We start from the raw sequence: 12839 nt of genomic DNA, 5'->3' as shown, positions 1-12839 counted from the left end.
ATCAATCTGCTGAATTTCAACTTTGTCACACTGGGGTTAAAGGCACAAGAGCCCTGCCAGGAAAGAAGTTTGCAACAGGCCTGCTGTGTACGAGAATAATGTGCCAGAGCTCGTGCATTCTTAACGTGCCAAAGTGTCTGTCTGGTCCAGCCTTCAGAGCCAAAGAGTTGATACCCACATCTTCCCATGAAGCTGGCAAGAAGGCAACAGTCCTCCCCTATTTGTTCTCTGCAGCTGATACTAAATGGTATACTGCTTCTGAGGCTGGAGTCTTCATTTACCTATCTTAGACAATAGCTGTTTGATAGACCTTTCCTCCACCATTTGTTTGGAGAGGAGACGTCTGAGGGGGGATATGATTGAAGTCTATATACCATACGGGCAGAAAATGTAGGACAGAGAGACATATTTCTCTCTTTCTCATAATATTGTGAAAACTTTGGGCATCTATTTGAAAATGCTGGGGGGTAGAATGAGGACTAATGAAATGGCAACACTCTCTTCACTTAACATGCAGACCTGTGTTTGGAATATGCTGCCATGGAGGGGCGGATGGCCACTAACCTGGATAGCTTTGTAAGGTGCTGGGTCAGCCAGATTTATGGAGGAGGAAGCCGATTTGTGGTCTCTAAATCTTGATCCTCCTTGATCTGAGATTTCCGCCTCACGTACCTCGACCAAGTGCTCGGGAGCAGCATGGTGCAGCAGAAGGCTGTTGCTTGCTATCCTCGCACATGTGAGCTCTTAAAGTTGACCTTGGTGGGGCCACCGCAAAGTAGCAGAGTGCTGGACTAGATGGACTCTGGTCCGATCCAGCTGGCTCTTTCTTATGTTCTTATTAATTTATCTAACACTCTTTGAAAGACATATTTGCCAGTGGTCACCAGTATGTCTTGTGGTAAGGAGTTCCACAAGCTGATTGGATGAAGGCGTGCTTCCTTTTATTTCACTTTAATCCTCTACCATAGATTTCATTCTGGCCCTCTAAGTTGTAACGTTATGAGAAAAAGAAATTCTCTTTTGCTGGCTCTCTCTCTGGCATAATTTTCTAAACCTCTGCCTTGTTTCTGTTTGTTGGAAACCCTGTGGATCACCTGACTGGGTAGACTTCATCTCGTTCCCTCCTGCCCATTTGCTCTTCTAGTTAATTTTTAATAATTAGTGGCAATCAGAGTTGCTGTATAATATTTATGATATAAACGTTGCTTCCTAATAGCCATGTATATGTGCATATGTTTAAAAGATATGTGTGTTTTTGCTACAAATGTGGTTTTGCTACAAACTGACCTCATCCAGGCTATCTTTTGCAATATACAGGCAATAAAACTTGCCTACACCACAGGGCTGTACTGTATGAAGTTGTTTTAACACTCTATGGCTCTGTCTGGCACATTTGCCATTTCTCTCTTCCCCTGACTCCTAGGTTTCTTGAACTGTATGGGCCACACCCTGTCTAGATTCCTCTCTAGATCAAGGATCTCCAACATGGTGGCAGCCAAGTATTTTTAGAAAATGGCTAGGTGGGGCTACTGTCCAGTAGACCTTCTGATTGGTTTTGGGTACCTGTTTGGCTGTGCAAATTAAAATAACATTGCCCAAGCTGCCAAGGTAGTGTTTATTTTATTCTCTCTCTTCTTCTTGTCCCCTGCATTTGAAGTAGGTAGAGGTGTGTATTTGAGTCCATTTTGTAGATGTGTGCACCACCCTGTGTCAAAATTCCCAAGGTGTCCACAGGCTAAAAAAGGTTGGGGACCCCTCCTCTAAACAATTAGAAATTCGTTTTCAGTATCACAAGGCCAAGGGTTTCTGTGGTGTGGAGGCTGGCTCCCTCTAGTGGTAGAAAACTCCCATTTGTTTGGAACCTTAACGTTGACTTCACATTCAATTTTTTTTAAAGTTTATTTTTTCCTTACCTCATTGGGTTGCAGCTCTCAGCTTCCCATCTATAAGAATGGTAAACATTTATAATATTTATGCCTAAATAAATGGATTGCGGGTGTAAGGCCACCCTGTAGTATATTGCTAGCATTGCCTTCCAGATCTTGTGTCTGTGTAACCCATGCCATGCAAACCTGGGAACAAAACCTGATGACTGATCCTACCATGTTTCCCTGAAAATAAGACAGTGTCTTATATTAATTTTTGCACTCAAAGATGCGCTATGTCTTATTTTCAGGGGATGTCTTATTTTTCTGTGTTCTGTTCATCAGACATGCTTCCAAACAAAAACTTTGCTACGTCTTACTTTTGGGGGATGCCTTATATTTCACACTTCAGCAAAACCTCTACTACGTCTTATTTTCCGGGGATGTCTTATATTTGGGGAAACAGGGTATGCACATTTACATAGGAGTAAATCCCATTGAATTCATTGGCAGTCTCTAAAACTTGAGCTGCCTTTGACTGGATAATTTTCAAGCGAGCTGAAAGGTTCACAACAGAGTTATGATTAATTGTGATGTGCCCCAGGATTTCTTTTGTCCCACTGTCATTTCTGGTCAAGCTGGTTTCTGGTCTTCTTTGCATCCTGCTTATGAGAGGTATCCAACTGGCCCCGGACAAAGAAGATACTTGGTTCATTTGGAGATCTGTCAACAGCTACAGGAGTTAAATAGAACTTCTGCTTTCAAAGGCAGAACACCTTTGAATATCGAGTGCTTTGTTTTCTGCTGCCTCAGAGACGAGGATACAGAGTAATGGATTCCAGGTGCAGGAAAAGAGATTCTACCTAAACATTAGGAAGATCTTTCTGACTGTCAGGGCTGTTTGACAGTGCAATTCACTGCCTCGGAGAGTGGTGGAGTCTCCTTCTTTGGAGGTTTTTAAACAGAGGCTGGATGAACCTAGGTCAGGAGTACTTTGATTGTGTGTTCCTGCATGGCAGGGGGTTGGACTTGATGGCCCTTGGGGTCTCTTCCAACTCTATGATTCTATGCTGCGGGACAAATAGCAGGGGAGGGTAGTTATTATGCCTTCCCTAGGGGTTTTCCAGAGCGTCATCTGGCTGGCCACCATTGGAAACAGCATACTGGGTTAGGCACTCTTCAATGTGATGTTCTTATCAAGGGCATAGGGGGAGAAAATGGTGCCGGGGCGCGGCCCCGCCCCGCCCCCCACTTACCTTTTTTTGTCGGCTGAAAACAGCTTCCTGTCTGCTGAAAACGGGCCAGGAGAGTGGGGCGGGGTCAGGCCTGATGAGGCGGGGCTAAGGGAAGGGGCGATTTTCCGCCTCCACTGGCACGTGCCCAGTGCACGGCACACCCCTGTCCCCTTATAGCTACGCCTCTGGTTCTTATGCAGATTTTAGAACACCCTATAAAACTTGTTTTGGAAGGTCCTGAAAGGGGAACTGAGCACAGCACAAGTGGCGATCTGAGGTCTAAATTGACTTTGGTACTCTAAAAAGAAAAACAGAAACAACAAGTGAACTTCATCGAAATCACCAAACCAATCTCTTATGACAGTGCTGGGTGAAAGCCAAAAGGAAGTCCAGTGCTTGAGAGCCAAAATGACTACAAGAATCAGAGCTCCTATCTGCTGCTTCTTCTGTAGAATATTTTCAGTGATAAAGCAAGCTGCCAAATTGAGCAAACTAGCTACATCCACTCCTCCCATCAGCCTCTATTCCCAAAGCTCTTAGTGTAGTTCATTTTGTTTGTTTTGGCCCAGCTCTGTGGGACAGATTAGAGAGCTGGGCCAAAACAAACAAAACGAATTTCAGCAGAGATAAATACTACACTTAGGCTGAAAAAATGAAACGCACAGATATAGGATGCATGACACCTGGCTTGACAACACTACATGCAAAAAGGATCAAACTGAACATAAGTCAGCAGTGTGATGTGGCAGCCAAGAAAGCCAATGCGATTCTGGGCTGCATCAATAGGAGTATAGTGTTTAGATCGAGGGATGTAATTGTATCTCTCTATTCTGCACTGGTTAGACCTCACCTGGAATACTGTGTACCGTTCTGGGCATTGCAATTCAAGAAGGATATTGACAAGCTGGAACGGGTCCAAAGGAGGGCAGCCAAAATGGTAAAAGGTCTGGATTCCATGCCCTACAAACAGAGGCGTAGCAAGGAGGAAAAGCGCCCAGTGCATAGGTGCATCCTCTGCCCCCCTTGCCCCCTGGAACGCCCCTGCCCTGGAACGCCCTCGCCACACCCCCACAGGGGCGCATGCCCAGTGTGTTGTGCCCCCTGCACCCTTGGAGCTATCCCTCTGCCTACAAGGAGACTTAAGGAGCTGGGTATGTTCAGTTTGGTGAAGAGAAGGTTAAGAGGTGACATGATAGCCATGTTTAGACATGACATGACATGACATGAAGGGATGCCATGTTGGTGAGGGAGCAAGCTTGTTTTCTGCTGCCCAAGAGACTAGGACCAGGAGAAATGGGTTCAAGGTGAAGGAAAAGAGATTCCACCTAAACATCAGAAAAAGCTTCCTGACAGTAAGGGCTGTTCGATGGTAGAATGCACTACTTTGGAGTGTGGTGGAGTCTCCTTCTTTGGAGGTTTTTAAAGAGAGGCTGGATGGCTATCTGACAGGAGTGTTTTAATTGTGTGTTCCTGCATGGCAGCGGGTTAGACTTAATGGCCCTTGGGGTCTCTTCCAACTCTATGATTCTATGATTTAAGAAACAGAACGTGGAATGTGTGGACATTGTACCAGTGTGGGACACTAATGCAACTGCTCAATGAGTTTGACAACTACCGAACAGACATCCTCAGCATCAGTGAAATGCACGAATGTGAGGTAGACCACAGAAGACATGGCACTAGACCTTCAAAGAAGAGCTAGACAAGGCCCGCATCTCATGGGACTAAGTTGAACCTGTCGCAGCCGACCGAAATAATTGGAGAGTGCTTGTTGCCCAATGTGCCCAGTTGCACAGGCGGAACTAAGTCTAAGTAAGTCAGCTAGTGGCAGGGGGCTACATCCAGGGTCCAAGACATCATGGCATTTATCCTGCATGATTCAGAGAAGAAAGCTCTACATTTTGAAAGATCTCTCCTCCTCCCCCCGCCCCTTTTTAACATCTAGCCTGATGAAGATCCTGACCTGGAGGGGTTAGGCTAGCCTGATTGTATTAAGAGACGCAGCGTGGTGTAGTGAGAGCCAGCGTGGTGTAGTGGTTAAGAGCAGATGGATTCTAGTCTGGAGAACTGGGGTTGATTCCCCACTCCTCCACCTGAATGGCAGGTGAACCAGATGTGTTTCTGCACTCCTACATTCCTGCTGGGTGACCTTGGGCTAGTCACAGTTCTTCGGCACTCTCTCAGCCCCACCTCACAAGATGTCTGTTGTGGGGAGAGGAAGGAAAAGGTGGTTGTAAGCCACCTTGAGTCTCCTTACAGGAGAGAAAGGTGGGATATAAACAAAGCCATAGCGAGGAGGAACTGCGTCCGGGGCACCTGTGTGCCCTGCCACACCCCCGCCCGCCCGTCCACCCTGCATGTCATGCCCCGGAATGCCCCAGAACACCCCCACCCCCGTACAGGCGCGTGCCCGGTGCAAGACGCCCCCCGGCCCCCTAGGTGCTACGCCACTGGATGTAAATCCAAACTCTTCTTCTTCTTCCAGGGTCACTCTGCTGAGGCAGCCAATGAAAACCCTACTGGCTCTCCCTAAGTCAGCTGCATTTTGATGGCATTTTCTACCATCACCAGTTGAATGAAAAGTTCTGGAGAACTTGAATACTTGCATGCTTTGGCTTGGGTCCAATGCAGTGTTCCCACAGGTGGAACGGTTCCTTTTCTTGCCGTGGGACTTCCTGCCTGTCCCCTTGGCAACCCTATTTGACAATAGCCAGCCATAGATTTAAAAGTTTTGAGGGGGATTCCATGTTGGGTTCAAGATATGTTAGAAAAACCTAATTGCCCTGCTATAGGTTCCCACCCCGCTGTTCAAAACATTCCCCAGTAGCTGCAGGTGTGCACAGGTAACCTGAACCCACAGCATCCATACAGATACATGATGCACATTTGTGATCAGATGCATCCTTTTACCCACTCTGAGATTAAACTTCTAGGGACTCAGGGAAGAAACTAAACCCCAAAGGGCAAAATCTCATCCCCCCCCCCCCCCCCCCCCCCCCCGGCAAGCTTGAAAACGTGTCCAGTGATTTCTAAAGGAGAAGGACCAGAAAACAGGAATGGTCCTTGTTAAATAGAGACAGTGTGTACATCGCTTGCTCCTCTCCTGGAACAGAAAGCCATTCGTTTCACACCTCACCAATGGAGCCTGCTCTCCCTCTGGATTGGGTGGTTTGGAAAGGCTGACTCCGCCTCCCTCTGATGCTTCCTCCCCCCCCCCCCCACTCCTGGGACTGCCATTTGAATGGAAGGGTGGGAGGGGGAAGCAGCCGACTTTAATTCAGGCTGACGGATGAATAGAGAGGGGGGAGGAGAGGATGAGTTAAAAAAGGACCCCTTTGTGAGGCTGTCTTCCCACTGAGAATTCAAACAGAGGGAGAAAAGCTCTTCCAGGCGTCAGTCTCACCTCCCAGCCGGGACCCCCCCACCTCAGAAACCAAGAAAACAGGCCAAGCATCCCGCTGTCTCCTACAACTAAAGTTTGCTGGCTTTCAAGTTCTGAGATGAAGTTTTGGACGGCAGTCCTAGGCGCAGCAGCATAGGCCTGGAAGCTGTGGGGTTTAGTGGGATTGACTTCTGAGTAAATACATACAAGATTAGGTTGCATTCCTCCATCTCAGAGTCTTCAGAGGGAAGAGGAAGTCAAAAACATGGGCGGAAGCTATTTTAGGCAGATCCCATCCCCCACCGCCCTCCATTCTTCAGTGTTAACCATCACTTTCCCCTAACCTATAAGCTGTATCCTTTATGCATTTGCTAAATGATCACAGTGCAGTCCTAAAGGAGTTACTCCAGTTTAAGCCTATTCATTTCAAAGGGCATAGGTTGGAGTAACTCTGTAATAGGATTGCCCTGCAACTCTGACAGTTGCTCAGGGTGTGTAGCCTAATTTTTCCCCCTTCTGGCAGGGCTTTCCACACGTACAGCATAATGCACTTTCAATCCACTTTCAATGCACTTTGCAGCTGGATTTTACTGGTTGGAATAGCAAAATCCACTTGCAAACAACTGTGAAAGTGCACTGAAAGTGGATTATTCTGCATGTGTGGCATATCTGTCTTGAATCCACTTGGGAACCATTCTGGAGGGATCCCTGTATTAGTTGCAGGAAAAATAACCACTTGGGGCATCTTAAAGCTGGACTAACTTTCATTTCAGCATAAACGTTTGAGACTTCGACCCACCCTCTGCTTGAAATTTCGGTTTTAAAGAAGTCCAGCAAAATGATTCTACGCTCCAGGGCTTTTGATGAAATGGGGTTGGACTCAGGAAAACTTGCGCTGAAATAGAATTGAAAGTTGCTACCAGATTCCAACTTGGAGTAAGACTGAGATCCCAGCAGACGGGGAAAAGAAGGCTCTTTCTGCCTCTAGTAGCAAAGTGAATCTACGGGATCCACAAGATAAGAGAATAAAGACACTGCTGATTTCTACATTACTACAAGCTCTGCTCTTACAATGGCATCATTTTTTCTCTTTAGCCCTTTTCTAATGTGAAAGCATTTATTTGTCTACTCTAATGTGAAACCATTTATTTGGGTTAAAGTTATATATAAATATATATATTTAAAAGCCCCATAATATCATCAGTTCAACTTTATTTTTTTACTTATTTGAAACATATTTACAGCTCTGCCTTTCGTCCAACGATTTGGGACCCAAGGCAAGGTCTGAAAACAATAAAAATCAATTCTAACTTGATTTACTGGCATGCTGAACATGTGGACGCAGAGCCAAATGGCTGAGATAACTACTTACTCAAACACTGAGAAACATTGTGGAATCTGTCCAGGGGCACCAGCTGCTTCTCTCCTAAAGCTTTCTGTCTCCAATTATCCTTTAAGATTCTTCTTTGAAAAACCATGAGCCAGCAAATTGACATGACTTTCGACAGTGGAATATTCCAAGATGTGTCTTCTCTGGATTGTCTGCAGTTTCCATAAGTCTTGACAATATGGCAGGCTAGGGAGACCCTCTTTAGAGAGGCCCTGAAATATACTGGGGGTGTGTGTGTCCTTGTTTTTGTTTTGTGGACTAGTTTGAGTGGTGGGGCTAAGGTGTTGATGGGCAGGTTACATGGCACCTTGATGCCCTTTTATTTGCCTGGTTGTGCTCACGATGCATGCCTCATGCCACTCAACTTTATAGAGCATTCAGGGAGAATGAGCACCAACCTGATAAATAAACGGAGCTACTTGCATTAGCAGTATGCATTCCCCAAAGGTCAAAAAACAGGCCAGTTATCTTTATTTACCACGTACAGCGCCCAGACAATGTGCCTGGTAAACAGGAACACTGTAGGAACATTCTTCATCTGATCCAGCAATTTGTTTTCCCACAGGAAGAAGCCTGCAAACATACCATGAAGGCAGCAGCCTTTCCTTACATTCTGCCTTCCACGCCTGATATTCAGAGGTATACTGTCTCTGAACATGGAGGTTCCATTTAGTCTCCACGACTAATAAGTGTGGCGAGATCTTGCCTCCATGGATTTCTGTAATCCTCCTTTCAAGGGTACTTAGGAGCTGAGTCGTGGTGCCCAACCCAAGAACACTGGAAATGAGATCCAGTCAAAAGAATAAAGCATCCACTCAGTGTGAGTGTGTGGGCTACTCCCAACTGCCAATGAAATTGGCAAAATAGGTCGAATTAGAACAGTGTGCATAAGCCTGTAAGAAAAGATCGTTACTTTCCATAGTGAACTAATTGCACCTACCTGGATGGCCCTGATCTCAGGTAGGGACCAGAAAGGGAAGGGCAGCAAAACCAGCCGTGCTGCCCACCTGAAGGTGTTTATATCATTCTCTTCCATTTTTATCTTGACAACAACCCTGCAAAGCAGGTTAGGCCAAGAGCATATGACTGGCCCCGAGTCACCTGGCAAGACCAGTGCAGACATTAAAGCACAATAAAACTACAGTATGACAGCATTAGTCACAACAAAACGGAACAGAACAGGGGACAGAGTTCCTATTTGGTGGTTGACTCGTCAGCCTTTTAACCAATGATCAGATCCATTGAACAACGATCGTTAATATTAAACGTATCTGTGAGTCATGTACAGAGCCAGACACAAGAAATGAGGAACAAGACCTGCCCGTCAGCATGCAGCCCATGCTTGTAAATGTGCGAAGATGAAATCCCCTTAGTTATTTATTTTATTTAATGGGTGTTGCATTGCTTTGAATTAAATTCATGACCAAATTGCCTGGAGGCTTCAAATCTAAAAACAATGTCCGATGACAGAATCTGTAAGGAGCTGGACAAAAGATTCAGCGACGGGCTTCAAATCCTGTCCTCGAATACAGAACTTCTGACAACAGGGAGCAGGGTTGTCACCCTCCAGGTGGTAGCTGGAGATCTCCTGGGATTACAACTGATTCCCAGGTGACAGAGATCAGTTTATCTGGGGAAAATGGCTGCTTTTTAAAAACTGGTTTTAAATTGTTTCAACTAAAGGATTGTTTTAAAAGGGCACTCATTTAGAACATTTTGAGGTGGCAAATACAATTTTTGGGAGTAAAAATAATACATGATTCCATGGAGGAAAGGTTTTAGTTCCTGTCTATGCAGAAAGGGCCAAGATGTAGGAGACTGGATTCCCATGCCACCCTTGTCACTTGAGGCCTTGAGGGTCCAGCTGTTTCCCTAACTGATTATACCCATGCATGAAAACAGTTTTGTTCTATGATCACTCAATCAACAAGCCTTTATTGGCATAGGGGCAGCAGCAACGTAGTGGTTAAAAGCAGGCACATTCTAATCTGGAGGAACTGGGTTTGATTCCCCACTCTGCCGCTTGAGCTGCAGAGGCTTATCTGGGGAATTCAGATTAGCTAGTGCACTCCCACACACGCCAGCTGGGACAAAATTAGGAAAGAGAGTTGATGGGGACAAAATTAGGAAAGAGAGTTGATGGGGAGAGAGCCATATATGTTTTGCTGGGGGTGGGGGTGGGGTGATCTGTGAGAGATATTGCTGACATTTGTTTGGTAAATCTTCTGATGGGGGTGATTTGTGAGAGATTTACATGCTTAAAAGTTAATTTCCCCTTGAACTGGCTTGGAGCTGTTTCTCAGGCCAACCTACCTCACAGGGTTGGTGTAAGGACAACATTAGGAAAGAGAGTTGGTGGGGAGAGACCCATGTATGTTTTGCTGGAGGTGGGGGGCGTTTTGTGAGGTGGTGCAAAAAATCATTGTTTGGTCGTGGAAGGGAAGGGTGGCCGCCCATACCGGGGCGCCCCCCCCCCCCCCCCCGCCAAATTCAGGTTTTGTTCCCGGGCTCCAGTTTGCATAGATACACCTCTGCCTACAGGGGAGAAAGGGGGGATATAAATCTAAACACCTCCTCCTCTTCTTCTTTTTCTTCTTCTGTACATAAAACAGATAAATATAAAAACAGGATTTTTTAAAAAAAATCTTAAAATCAGATACTGTACAGCATACCAGAAATAAATTATCAGTTTGTTTCCATTATTACCTATAAAAACGTGGCCACTGCTTCACACTGAGTCTATGGCGTTATACCCCATTCAAGTCCCTCCCCTCCCCAAAACCCATCACCCTCAAGCTCCACCCACAAAATCTTCAAGTATTTCCCAACCTGGAGCTGGCAACCCAATTAGAGAACAGAAGATTTTTCATACTTGCAGGAGAACACTTGCCCTTTAATTTAATAAGAAAGTTCTTGGTAGGTACAGATCTGGAGGGCTGTAGGCAGCCAGGAGCACGCTGAAGTGAGTCCCAGGGATGCAGGCATGGGATGGAGAGAGTGGAAATTAACAGCTTTTTCTGCCTCTCCCATAAGCCCGGAACTGAGCACCCAACACAGACAAATGGAAGCATAACTTCCTTCAAACCATGACTACATTGCACAGTTCACCGCCAATGGATGTCGTGACAGCCGTGAGCACAGATGGCCTTAAAAAGGGATTGGACAGATTCATGGAGGAGAGATCCATCAGCGGCTACCAGCCATTGTGGCTGTGTGCCTCCAGATGTCGAGGCATTAAAACCTCTGAATACTGGGGCCAGGAAGCAACCTCAGGGGCAGGTCTTAGCCCCTCTGCCCTGGCTCTTCAGGGCAATATTGCCCACTGTGTGACATAGGAGGCTGGACTAGATGGACCACTGGTCTGATCTGGCAGCTCCAGGTTGGAAATTCCTGGAGATTTGGAGGTGAAGAGGACAAAGAGAAGAAGAGTTTGGATTTATACCCCACCTTTCTCTTCTGTAAAGAGACTCGAGGTGGCTTACAAGCTCCTTTCTCTTCCTCTCCCTACAACAGACACCTTGTGAGGAAGGTGGAGCTGAGAGAGTTCTGAAGAACTGTGACTAACCCCAAGGTCACCCAGCAAGAATGTAGGAGTGCGGAAACACATCTGTTTCACCAGATAAGCCTTTGCCAGTCTGGTGGAAGAGCGTGAAATCAAACCTGGTTTTCCAGATTAGACTCCACCTGCTCTTAACCACTACATCACACTGGCAGGAATCTGTCCAATCCCTTTTTAAGGCCATCTGTGCTCACGGCTGACACGACATCCATTGGGTATAATGCCATAGAGTCCACCCTCCAAAAACAGCCACCTTCTCTGGGAATATTAATCTCTGTATGCGGGAGATCACTTGTAATTCCAGGAGATATCCAGGCCTCACCTGGGGATTGGCAACCCTAGACTCTCCAGGTAGTTTTTTTTTTTTTAAGGTTTGGCGTTGTTAGTATCTTCAGCTTAGCCTCCTCGGCCTGCATGTGTAAGTTCTTAGCTAATTTTATTTTCCGGCATCTATTTGAAGGTAAAATAATGGATTGGCTCTTGGAAACTATTATTTAAAAAACAAATAATAGTTTCTAGCCAATATTGGTTTTACCTTCAAATGAGATGCAGGAAGTACAAAGAATTCCCCCTGTTCAACCTTCATGGGCACGGCTTCCATGGCAGACTAGTATAGAGGTTAGAGTAATGGACTTAGATCTGAGAGACCCAGGTCCAAATCCCAAATCCTCCCTCTGCCATGGGAACTTGCTGGGTGATTGTCAAGTCAGCCTGTCACTTTCTCAGTCTTTCCTCCCTCACAGGGTTGTTGTGAGGATGAAAAGAATGAATATGGTGTTATAAGCAGCTTTGGTTCTCCACTGGGGAGAAAAGCAGGATATAACTATCTAGATAAATCAGTACAGAAAGCAGATTTTTTGTGACAGGCTGCAATCTCTTACTCCACGGTAGCAACCCTGAAGTCGGTGACCAGAAGGTGTTTTTTTTCGTACTAATGCCTTTGGGGCATTTTTAATAACAAGACAAAAGGCAAAGAGCCTACTAGGACCGGAAGCTCCCAGAGCAAGTGATCCCCACCCAAACTGTCTCGAAAGCTGAGTCATTATCTGGAGTGAAAAAACGTGTTTCTGTCTTGCCCCCACCCCAGTTTGCCCCATTATTCTAATCGAGGTTGAATTTACGCCGCGCACAGCCCAATGAGATAATGACCAGGTTAAAATCTGTGGTCATGACGGCACTCCTGGTCAGGCCGGGCGGCCTAGAACTGCCACCATTCATTACTTAGCCTCCTCCCTTGAGGCAAGATCAGTCACCCCCCTGTCCCCTTCTGTGGGGCCTTGGGTGGAGGGGGGAGAGGGAAGCAGTTTCTGAGGAGATTAGTCAAAAATAATGAGAAGGTTGGGTGAAATGGAGCAAATTGGAAACCGTCTGGGTTGAGGAAGAAGGTCTGTGAGACAACATGGGGGCC

Source organism: Sphaerodactylus townsendi, linkage group LG01 (assembly GCF_021028975.2).
Source record: "Sphaerodactylus townsendi isolate TG3544 linkage group LG01, MPM_Stown_v2.3, whole genome shotgun sequence".
Lineage (NCBI taxonomy): Eukaryota > Metazoa > Chordata > Lepidosauria > Squamata > Sphaerodactylidae > Sphaerodactylus > Sphaerodactylus townsendi.
This window is presented reverse-complemented; position numbering follows the sequence as displayed.